This window comes from Sciurus vulgaris (genome assembly GCF_902686455.1).
Source record: "Sciurus vulgaris genome assembly, chromosome: 3".
NCBI lineage: Eukaryota > Metazoa > Chordata > Mammalia > Rodentia > Sciuridae > Sciurus > Sciurus vulgaris.
The window spans coordinates 178,670,996-178,683,132 of NC_136463.1; positions in this window are offsets into that span (position 1 = coordinate 178,670,996).

A 12,137-nucleotide genomic window follows, 5' to 3' on the forward strand; every position below is an offset into this window, starting at 1 on the left:
TGGATGTCACCGTGCGCTCTCCATTCCTTTAATGATTAGCATCGAGGCATCTTTAGCAGGGAATAGGGCCAGGCCTGACTGGTGAATGGAGACTTTTTCTTTCCATTTTCTTATTCCAGCTTCCTTCCTCCTCTATGTGGACAGCAATTATCTTAAGAGAGCTATATGAAATTAAATGTCACCAGGTGGTAGGGAACATATTTGATTTACGTTTATTTAGATTCAGGCCATAATGAGCTTCATCTTTCAGGGGCCCAAATTCAGGAAAGAAAAGAACGGCTCATCCCAGAGTGTTGAAATCCAGCGGTGGATCTGGGTAGAACAGGACCCAATGACTAAGAGGCCAAAGAGAGAGCAAAGGGCCGCTCACCCTTTGACGTTTATCACAATCATTTGTAAACTTATTTCTCATTGCTATTTACCAAGACGGTGGTCTTATGAAAGACCTTCAATTCCTTAAATGAATTTTAGCTATAGAAGCTTCCCTAGGCCTACCTTAGACCAGTTTAGGGGGTGGAATCACGCTTATTAAGTGGAATAGTTCTAGCAAAACTTCTTCATTAGTGAGTAGAATGTTCCATACTACCTGAATTATTTGGCAGTGATTTATTCACATCTTGAGTCAGAGTTGGCACACTGGCTCTCCTCCAAAAACATGAAGGGTACCATTGTGTCCCCTCCTCCCTGCCCCTCTGGGCGGGAGAGGCAGTAGGCGCTTTCCTGTGTTTTCTGTTTTGCTGTCCCGCCATGTCCTACCCTTGGCATTGTGTCAAACACATAACAGGTGAGTGTTCCAAATGAGAGGATCAGGTGGTGCTGTCTCAAGTCTACGACACTCCAGCTACTGCCCCACCCTTTCCCTGCCCTGCTCCTGCATGCTCCCTGGATTTGGCATGTCGCGTGCAGTTTCATCTGGCCAGATGTTGGGTTTTGCTTGTTGAAAGAATGCCATTTCCTCAGTTTCCACCCTCTGGGCCCCAGGGGCAGGGCTTGTCCTTCCCACCCACCTCCTCCTGCTGCCCCCGCCCTGATCTGTCAGCTCTGACCTGGCCTGGGCCTGACCTGGCTTGCCTTTCCTCCCTACTGTAAAAATCAGTTCCACTTTCTCTAGGTGGTGAAGTCTGGCTGCAAATGAGTCAGGCTGGGTGGAAAAGTCTGTTGGAGGGAAGGTATGTTTTCCATTTTATAACCAAGGAGGGTATATATGGTCCCCCCCAACAAAACCCCCACTCCCACATTCTAACCCACAATTGAGGAGGAGGAGGGATTTTCTTTTTTTTTTCTTCTTTTTTTTAACCCATGAAAGCACTCTCCTTCATAGAAATGCTAAGGAGTTGATGGACAGACTATGAGGCCCACCTGGACCTCGCAGAAGGCGTCTAAGAAACAGAGACGCTAAGTGTGACGAATGCCTTTCAAGCTGTCAGGTGAGAATAGCTGCTGTTCTTCTTCCTCCTTACATTCCACTTCCTTACGTCTACTTTGTTTCATTTTTCATCTCATGCAATCCTCTAATTTCCTGATTTCTCCTGTATCAAAAAGCTTTGGTTCTTTCCCCAGCCAGACCAAATCCCAGAATGTGACACTTAATCAATTCTTCTGTTCACATCCTGGTCCCTTTGCTCCCTTGTGCCACATCCAAGCTACAAAGTTCCACTGGTGGCTTAGGCTGCCTTTCATCCTCTTGATTTGCAGGTGGCTGAGCACCATGGCAGTGTTCCACTATTTGTGAGTTGGTGCATGATTTTCGAAATGGCTGGGCTTTAGATATGGCGGTCAAAGAGAAAGCTATTCTGGATGAGGTTGAGTTGGTGATATTATGACAGTAGAGGAGAGAGAACTCAACTTTGCTGAAGGAGAGTACAGAGGAAATTTTAAGAGCTGTGATAGGGTATTGTAGACCAACAAGGTTTGCTAGTTGGCTTTGCCAAAGGGAAAAATAGACTTTCTATATCTTAATGATGGAGACAGTTTTACAACTTGGAGCAAGACACCTGTCTGCTGAAGTCTGGCTCCCTCCCAACTCCAGAGCAGGGAGATAAAGCACATCTTCTTTGATGATTACATTTCAAAGGAAATGCTCTTGGGACCTTGAGAATACCATTCCCGTGTTGTAAAGCTGGCAAGAGGCTTTTGAAAAAATTATATCTCAAAGGAGCAGGGGGAGAATTCACAATAACAAGTTTCCACTGTAGGAGCTCAGAGGAAGGGAAGGTCAGAAGCCTGGAGGCAGGAGGAGACGCTGAAGTTGGGGCAAACTGAGGGGAACTGCAAGGTATTCTTGGTCAAGGTCATGCAGTGACCTTGGGCAGCTTTCAGATGAACGTAGCAGCTCCTCCTCAGTGTTAACTCCAGGAGGGACCCACCTTAGCCCAGGGCCCACTGATCCTCGTGAGCTCATCTTTGCCCCTCTGGATCCTTCTCACCACCTTGCTCTAAAAGTTACCTTTTCTTTGTCCTGTCTCTCCAATGTATCTCCCTCTCTTGTCTACTTTCTTCCTCTTCCTTTTCCTCTCTCTCTTTTCCTGACAAACTGCTGTCGTTTTGACCTGCACTGACCCCAGAGGCACATGAGTTAAAGACTTAGCCCCTAGATTGGTGCTTCTGGGATGTGGGGGAACTTCAAGGGAAGGGCCTGTGGGAGCTCCTTAGGTCATTGGGGATGTGCCCTGGAAGGGGTCTGTGGGACTCCAGTGTCTTCCTCTTCCTTTCTTTCACTTCCTGGCTATGAGATGAGTAGTTTTGCTCTGCTATGCAATTCCCACCATGCTGTGCTACACAGGCACAAAGTAACAGGGCCAGTCAGTTATGGACTGAAATTTCCAAAACTATGAGTCAAAATAAACCCTTTTTCTTTATAAACTGATTTATCATAGGTGTTTGTTCCAGTGATAGAAAGTTGTCTCATACATTCTCAAACCTCACCCTGTGGCCGAGACTCCTCTCCATCTGCCTGTCCACTGATGTGTCTCTGTTTCTGATCATTCAGGCTCAAACTTCCGAAAGTCATTCCTTGCCCTCAGTGCTAACCTGGCACCGCTCCTGTTGATCATGGCTTGTAGCAGTGACCACCTCTGCTCTTTGTTTCCATTCTCAATGTCCTCCCCTTCTTTCGGTGACTCTCACCTCCTAAGAGGTGACTACCACTGCCATATTTATGATCTAATTTTGATCTTGCCACTGTCAAGAGTCTAAATTTCTGCTGGGTACCCTTTACCTGTCGAGTTCTCTGCTTGGGCTTCAGGATCTTTCTGGACATGGTCCCACTGCCTCCTAGAGCTGCTTGAGTCCCACATAACCAGGCGGACTGGATTCCTTCCCACGTTGAGGGCGTGCTTTGCCATTTTCTTTCTATGCTTCCCCATACCTACACAACTGTGCCTGGAATGCGTCCCAGTCACTATATAGAACAGGACCCGACTGGAGGGCTGAGCATCTACATGGACTATTTCTAGACTATTGGTTTAGTCAAAGTTCCTACCACACGCCTCTCAGAATCCACAGCGCCTGTGTCTGTTCCACTGATGGAGCGCATGCCTGTTCTCCATGCACTCCCATGTGCTTACCTTGTGTACCTCACCTTTGCACAATTTTGTACCTGTAGGTGCAGTATGTTGCATTAGTTTTGCCTCTTTGCATTTCTGGTAGTGCCCAGTCTAAGACCTTGCACCTAGAAGGTGCTCTTTGGATAATTTTGAAAAGCTATAAAAACTACTTGATAATTCCCAGAGAAAAACCAGCCCTCTGTTATATAATTGGTGGAAGTGTAACTAAGTAGAAATTTTCTAAAGACAAGGTTTCAGAGTGCACTAAAAGTCTTAAAGATGTGCATGCATTTCACAGTATCTGCATTTCCTCCGAATTTATTCCAAGGAAATAACTACAAGAGAGCACAAAAATGTAAGTATAATAATGATGATAACAGTTTTGCTTGTTCATAACAGTTTTAAAAAAATAATCAAAATATTCAAGCAAGCTGGGATAATTGTAACACCTTACGGCTATATACTTACATATATTTAGTATATCCATGGATTTATGTTGCTGGTATTACCTATGGTTGTTTCAATTATTTGAATGCTCGTCTACTGATCCAAAAAGTTATATCCCTGGGACTGCCAATCTCCATCCCATTGCTTCCCCCAGAATAACCAGAGTTCTATACAATCTGGAAACTAAAGGGAAAACTGCTTCAAGCAGCAGGATTCTTTATCTTAAATAAGTTTTTCTAAAAAAGTCCTAGACTTTAGGGCAACAGGCCAGTTTTGTTCTCTTCTTGTTTTCTTTTTGCAAAATTCTGTACCATGTGCATATATTAATTTCATAATCAGAAAAGAAGTCCTCAAAAGAAGGATATAATCTAACATTTAGACTTAGTAAAATTATAGAATGCCTAGAGAAACATCTGTGAATCTAAGAGGATGGAAACATGTTAATTTCAGAGAAAACCTAGGCATGAAAACAGCTTTAACAAAGTAACATATGCTAACTCTCTTTCGTTGTATCCCCTATTTGAAAAAGAAAACAACAACAACAATAACAACAACAACAACAATCCATTTTTAGTCTAATCCTGGTGGCATGCAAAGAGGACTACTTTTTCTATTAGCACCTTGGGAGTAAAACTTTCCCTGTGGTTGGCAAGCCATCTGGTTTCAGCTCTTAATTAGATGTTGTCCAGGGCTGTGTAATCCTGAAATAGTGTTTCTCTACACTGCTTGTTAAAAATAGAAATCCCTGAAAATTCTCATTTGCTAGGTCTGGAGTGGAGTCCAAGAATCTATACCAGCTGATTCTCATCATTAGATGAGCTTGGTTTCTGAGCAAAGCTCATGGGTGAGTGAACAGGCTGCCCATCAGAGGCCAGTAAACAGAGGTCCTATCTGGATGTGTCTCCTAAGATGGAAAGTTGATTTTTGCAAGGAAACTTTTTTTTCCCTGGAGGACTAGTCTTCCTCATCTCAAGAACATAGTGAACTTTTTCTCCTTATATTGTGGGATGAGGCCATTTCCATTTCCAAGGTGGTGCTAAGCTGGTGGACATGTTCACCCAGGGACCAGGAGGCAAAGAGTGCCAAGTGAGACTAGCATCGGAGCTGCATGTTCAGCAGAATAAAGTTCATCTGAACTACTGCAACACAATGTGTGATTCTCTTTATAAGTTCTGAACGGTTACACTACGTTTTGTTTGCTTGTTTTACATGAACTCACCTGTCCTTGATAATCACTGTTTTAGGAAGAAGGGCTAATTACTATCACAAAAACTGGAATTCCTGACACTGTATTTATCAGAAGCAGAATCTATGTGAAACTGTTAACCACGAACTTGCTTTTGAACAGAACCCTGGAAGGACTTTTAAATGTGTCTCATGTTTATTTATTTACTAATGTAAATTTCCTACCCTGAAGGTCAGTTCAGACTATTCCTGTGACATTTAACGAACATGTAGCCTTTCAGTCTTACAATTTTCAAGGAACTCCATATAGCTGATACTCGGAAGAGGGATGAAAAAGTAAAAGGAATTTGGGCACAGCTAAGGTCCACTTCTGTAATCAACAGAAAGCAACACCAAAGTCTTACTGCCAACATCTGAATATTGGGAGTGGATGGGCTTCCAGTCTCAATTCCTTCTCAGACTTTGAAGGGAACAGTTGGACAGAATTTTGCCTTTTTACCATTTTCTGATTGAAGATCTGTACACATTTCCACATTCACTTGTTTGCTTAAAAATTACAGGTTGCTGTTACTTTTTAAATTATTTTTGTTTTTCTTCATTTTATAATTCATTTTTGATCAGCTCTCCAACTGTTCTTGCAAAAGTGGGATCCATGGAAAGGGTTTGGTTAATTGACATCCCAGGATATGATTTTAGTGAAAATTAAAGAATGATTATAGCAGAGGAGTGAATATATAATGGAATTTATTTGAAAAGATCCCTGAATATCCCATTAAATACATTGTTCTTTGTTCAACCAAAAACTGAGTAAAAGACAAAGGTAAACGTTCCTGAATTAATCCCCCAATGTACTTATTGTGAAATATGCCTTCTACTACAGATCCCCTCTTGTACAAAATTATTCTTAAAGTGGCTTCCAACCTTGCAATTCCATATTTCCATGATCTATTGCCCTGAGATCCTGTTTTACCATATTAGTGTTATCTGGAATGTGTTTTAAGCTAATAATTATGCCTTCAAAAAGCTTCACTGTGTATCATGTACTCTTACAAGTTTAACATACATTTTGTGAAGTAAAATGTAGTCTTTTAAGTCAGAATTTAACTTGGGCATTCACGTTATTGCATAGTTTTGAAAGAAGTGATTTTATTCTTTCTTGAAAGGTGGTTTCCCTTAGTAGACAGTTCCTGCTAGGCTGATAAATTATTGCAGACAAAGTTTGTAATCTGTAGAAGAGGAAGCTTGGGAAATAACAGATTGTCAGCACAGAGATTCTTGCCTAAGGTTGGGTTCCGTGACATCTATATGCCCTTATGTCGTAGAACCTTACATACCAGTCCTTGGCTTCTGTGCTGGGCAGATTGCAACATAAATATCTGAAGATTTAAATGTATTCTAGGCTCCACCTCGAGATGTTCTGGTCCTGTGGGCCTGGGCAGGGATCACAAAATCGATTTTCTTCCTTAAAATTTCAAGGATTGATGTTCCAGATATTGGAATCTCTACACTTATAATACATTCCTATTATTTAAAAATATTTTAGATACTTAGTTCTTAGTTTCACAAATTTTGTCAGTCAGATTTTCCTGTGGAAAATGAAAACTACTTTGGGAATTTTAATAAAAAAAAAGATTTAATACAGAAAATTAATTCTTAGGAAATTATTGGAAAAGCTGAAGGAATGTGTTCAAAGTTGGGCCTTTGGGATTAATTCCAGGAACACAAGAATGGCGCCACCATGGAGCTAGACTGGGATAAGGACGTTGACTGGAACCTCTGACAGCGGGAGTGGCTCTGCTCCTACCACTGGTGTCACCTCTTGGTGACCAGGGCACTGGAAAGTGGACACCCAGATTACCCTCCAGGGACTAAGAGTCTCCTCAGGAACCCCTGCAGCTCCACACCCTCAAAGCTAGAGATGGATGTGGAACATTCGTGTTCCATGGCTTTTTCAGATAAAAAATCCAGAGCAAAGGGATGTGCAGATGACCCTGCCTCACATCTACATTGCAGACCTTGAACCAACCAGCTCTCTAGCTGGAAGCCACTTTGCAAAACGTTGCTGTTAGCTTTCCAACCTAGGAAAGGAAGGAGGAAGACAGAATGGAGGAGCGGAAGAAATAGCTTGTGTTGGAGCACACTCGCCTAGTGTGCCCAAAGACCTGGGTTTGAATCCCCGGCCCCTCAGAGGGGAGAGAGAAAAGACAGAATGGAGGTTGAGTAAGTATTCATCACATTGAGACAAAGCATGATACAAATCTTTGGTTGAGAGGTCATTTTTATGTAGAGCAAAGAGACTTGTTTGGCTCTGGTGCGGACTATGAATAGAAGTATGTCAGGAGGCATCCAGAGGAAGGTGGAATGGATCCTAAACCACTGAAGAATGAATATCATGATTGGATCTTGTTTTGAAAAGTCATTCTGACTGCAAGACACACTGGGTGGATTAGACCAGAGGCCAGGTATACTTGTATTACTTACCATGAATGGAACTGAGGTTAAGTTTGTTTAGTGTATTCAAATAATTTCATTTTAAATGCATTTTGGTTTGGTACTGTCTTATTTTTTAAATCATACTCTGTATTATGAATTTATAAAATAGTTTATTCACTACTATCCATTATTTTGTTAAAACTTTTTTTTTTTTTTTTTTTTTTTTTTAGTACCAGGAAGATTAAAAACAAGAGATGCTTAACCACCTTCTAAGTGGCTGAGGCTGGTTTTGAACTCAGCATCCCAAGCTGTGTAAATTCAGTCCTCCTGCCTCGGTCTTCCAAGCTGCTGAGATTACAGGCATGCACCAACACATTTCATATTATAAAACTGTTAAACATATTGAAAAAATCAAAAGGCTAGAATGAACAGCGTGTATCTGACATCTAATTTCAACACTTGGAAACATTTTGCCATATCATAATATTGCTCTTGTGCCCCCCCCCAATTTATTTAGATCAATTATTCAGATAATTTATAGACATGATGGTACTCACCTGAAAGAATTTGGTATGAGTTTTTTGGAGATAATTAAATTCTATTTCATAATTAATGTCCATATCACACCTCATAATGTTACCGATCATTCTCTAATATATCTGGTGTCAATCCGTATTACACTTCTCTAAACAGTGCTCCCTATGTCTTCTGGTTTTCTTTTTTTCTCTTCCAAATTAGATTTTAACATTACTCTTGCTGGTGACAACTCTTTTAACTTAAAAATTGCACTGGATTTCCCCAACACTATTTTTAAAGAAATCACCTCTGTATTTCCTTCGAACTAGAAGTTAAATCCGAGAGCTGAGTTGTTTCAGGTAAAATTTTCAGATGTGATTTCAGAGGTGAGATTTGCATTATATGCAAAGCACATAATAAAGCCAGCTTGTCCTGCAATTAGTAATGCTAATGTGATCCCTTGGGTAAGACTGTGACAGCCCAGGTCTCTCCATTGTAAAGGAGGTTTTCCCCTTTGCAAATAGTAAATATTCCATGGGGTGACATCATGCCAACATCCTTATGATTTTTCCCTGGTAGTTTTGGATTCACAGATTACTCTTGCCTGGAGCAGTTAGGTGTTCGGTGTTTAGGGAAAAGTTCTTATTCCTTCTACATTTATTTGCTGGAATTCTAAGAAGAGCTTTCCCTCAGCCCCTGGGGATGATCTATAGCTCTCAAGAAGTTCTCATTTTCCAGAGTAAGGATTTGGCATGACAGACAACTGCCAGTGACAGCAACTGTGTGCTCCCTTTCCTCGCCTCTGAGTGCTCCTATGGGTTTTTATTTATTCAAAGTGTCACAATCGCTTACTCTGGTGGAGCACACGTTGTCCTGAATTTGGCTCCCATGTTCTTTTGACCTGTGCCCATTAGCTGTTGGGGCTTCCTTCCGGTCTGCAATGAGATGTCCAGGCTTGTCTTGAACTTTCTCTGCCTCAGACCTGAAATCAGTTATTTCTCCAAGAAGCCAGAGTCATCTTGCAGGAGAGAGCATGGTATGTGGAAACCAAGATCTGGTTTCTAAGGTGCTTACCGCAAAGACTGTCACCACTTCTAATTCCTTCCTGAGGGGAAGACCTTGGAAATACATCTGAAAAAGGGCATAAATTCGTATTGATATTTCCAACTAAAATTTAATTACATAACTTGTATTTGGTACAGGGGTGTTTAAACACTGAGCCACAGACCCAGCCCTTTTTATTTTTATTTTGAGACAGGGTCTCACTAAGTTGCTTAGGGCCTCCCTGAATTGCTGAGACTAGTGTTGAACTTGGAGTCCTCCTGCCTCAGCCTCTTCAGCGACTGGAATTATAGGCATGCTTAGCTAATTACTTAATTTTTATTCTTCTTTGACTTTAGTTTTGATTTCTTTCTTTTGCATCGACACTCTTGGTTCATAATAACAACAAAAATATTTGCTTGCTTACTTGCTTTATCCTACCTCTCCTTTGGTGTAAATAAAATACTTGTGAAATCAAAGCAGCAGTATTACTACTAAAAATAAGACCACTGAATTTGCATATTTCAAAATTGGTCGGCAAAAGGATATTGAATGTTACACTAAAAATAAATGTTAAATATTTGAGGTGATGGATATTGCTAATTTGATTTGATCACTATACAATATATACAAATATTGAAATATTACCTGGTACCCCCAAAACTTGTACAACTGCTATGTATTAATTAATTAAATTTTAAAATATTTTTAAAGATGTTGATGGACCTTTATTTTATTCATTTATTGATATGTGGTACTGAGAATGGAACCCAGTGCCTCACTCATGCTAGTTAAGTGCTTTACCACTGAACCACAACCCCAGCCCATGTGTATTAATTTAAAAAAGAACATTCAAATAAATGAGTCTTGGACATAAAAAACAAATAAAGCCATTGAAGAGTTTCTTTTTAGATTTGTCTGTCCTTGGAATGTATCCTACTAAGTTCCTACAAAGTGCTCTATGAAAACTCCTTCCTTCCTTCCTTCCTTTCCCCTCCTCCTTCCCCTCTTTCTCTTTCTTCATCTCTTCTTTCCTTCCTCCCTCCTTTCTTCCTTATTTTATCCTTCCTTTCTTCCGGTCTCTCTCCCATCCTTTTCTGAACTGGAGATTGAATCTGAGACCTTGCATATGCTGAATGCTCCACCCATGAGCTACATCCCGACCCCCAAAACTTCTGGAAATAATGCTTTCTCTGTGGTATAGTATCAATTTGACAAATAATTAGAGTCATTTTTTTCTTTTTTCCTTTTTCCTTTTTTCTTTTTTTTTTTTTAGCATTTTATTTTTAAAAAATTCAAACATATAGAAACATTGAAATAATGTGCAGAACACTCATAGAGGCACCAACTGCATACTCTGTTCAATATAGAACAATCTATTTGCCTCATCTCCTAAGTCTATCCATCTATCCATCCTTCCATCTAACATATTTTTTGATGAATTTCAAGTAAGTTGCAAATATTAGTGTACTCTACTTTCACTTCAATCTACTTGTCACAAACTATGGTTCAATATTTTTTTGAAATGTTTATGTTCTTTTTAAAAGTAAGTTTTATACGATGTAAAGTGCAATTCTTAAAAGTACCATTTGGTGAATTTTGACAGATGAATACACCCGTGTAATCCAAACCCCAAGGAGATAGAATATCACCTTGCTCTTGATGTTTTCTCATTTCTCTCTTATCAACACTTACTACCACTCCCAGAGACAGACATTGTTATTATTTTTCCACCATAGATTAGTTTTATCTGTTTAAAATCTTGTATAAGTAGAAATGATACAGCATGCTCACTTTTGTGTTTTATTTAATTCCCTCAGCATGTTTTAAAAATTTATCAATGTCTAGCATGTATTAGCTGTTTATTTTGTTGTCGTATAGTATTCCATTGTATAGACATAGCATAATAGCATGTTTCTTTCATGAATTTACCTGTTACTGAACTTCAAAGCTATATCCAGATTTGAATTATTATGACTAAATCTCCCATAAACATTCTTGTATTAGTCTTTTTTCAGACATCCTTTTTCATATTTCTTGGGGAAATAAATATGGGTAAAATTATGGGGTCAGTATAAATGTATATTTAGATTTATTTAAAAAATAATGAATCCTTTTCCTAAATGGGAAATGTTCCATCTACCATGCATGGAAGTTTTGTTGCTCCACATACTTGCCAATATTTAGTATTGTTGTTAATTTTTTTCTTAGCCATTTGGCAAATGTGCAAAGGACTTTTTGTTTAGTTTTATCTTTGGACTATGTAAAACTTCCTGATTAAAAAAAAAAACAAAAAACCTTTTACTTTCTCTTTACTTCTGGGCCTAAGTATTAATTGAACATATAACTTAAAGCCTATATGTAATTTTACTCATTTTAAAGGTCAATAAGTTGAGGACCAGGGAGTTCGTTCAAGGCTCTAGAATGTGGGCCACTGGAGCCCTGGATTAGGGCCTATTTCACTCTACAAAGCCCTTGCAGTTGACTGTGTGCCTTTTCCATCTTACTGATGACATTCTCTTCTTGCAAAAAGCTCTCTCATTCTTGACTTTAAAACAATGACTTAGCTGGCCAGGAGGGCAAATATGATCATTTTGAACAAAGTTTAATCTCTTTTTTGTTCTTGTACCTGGAATTCACTAATAAGAATTCATCCATCAATTGATGAAGTTTATAGAACTGTTAACTGGTGGAATAAAACTTAGAGTCTCTTTCATTGTATGCCTCTCAAATACTGGTTTTTTTTTTTTTTTTTTTTTTTTTTTTTTTGAGAGTGTTAGAACAATCAACGACAATGTTCTATTGGCAAATATTTTCTTTTTCTACCAACTTGTAAGAAAATTCCTTTGAAAGGGAAATAATTTCTCTCAAAGGCATGTTTTTGACTAACATTTAATTTGAATAATCCTTTCAAGTGTACATTGCCTAAAGGAAGAAATAGTAAAAGTGGAAGAAATTTGAGGATGAGAA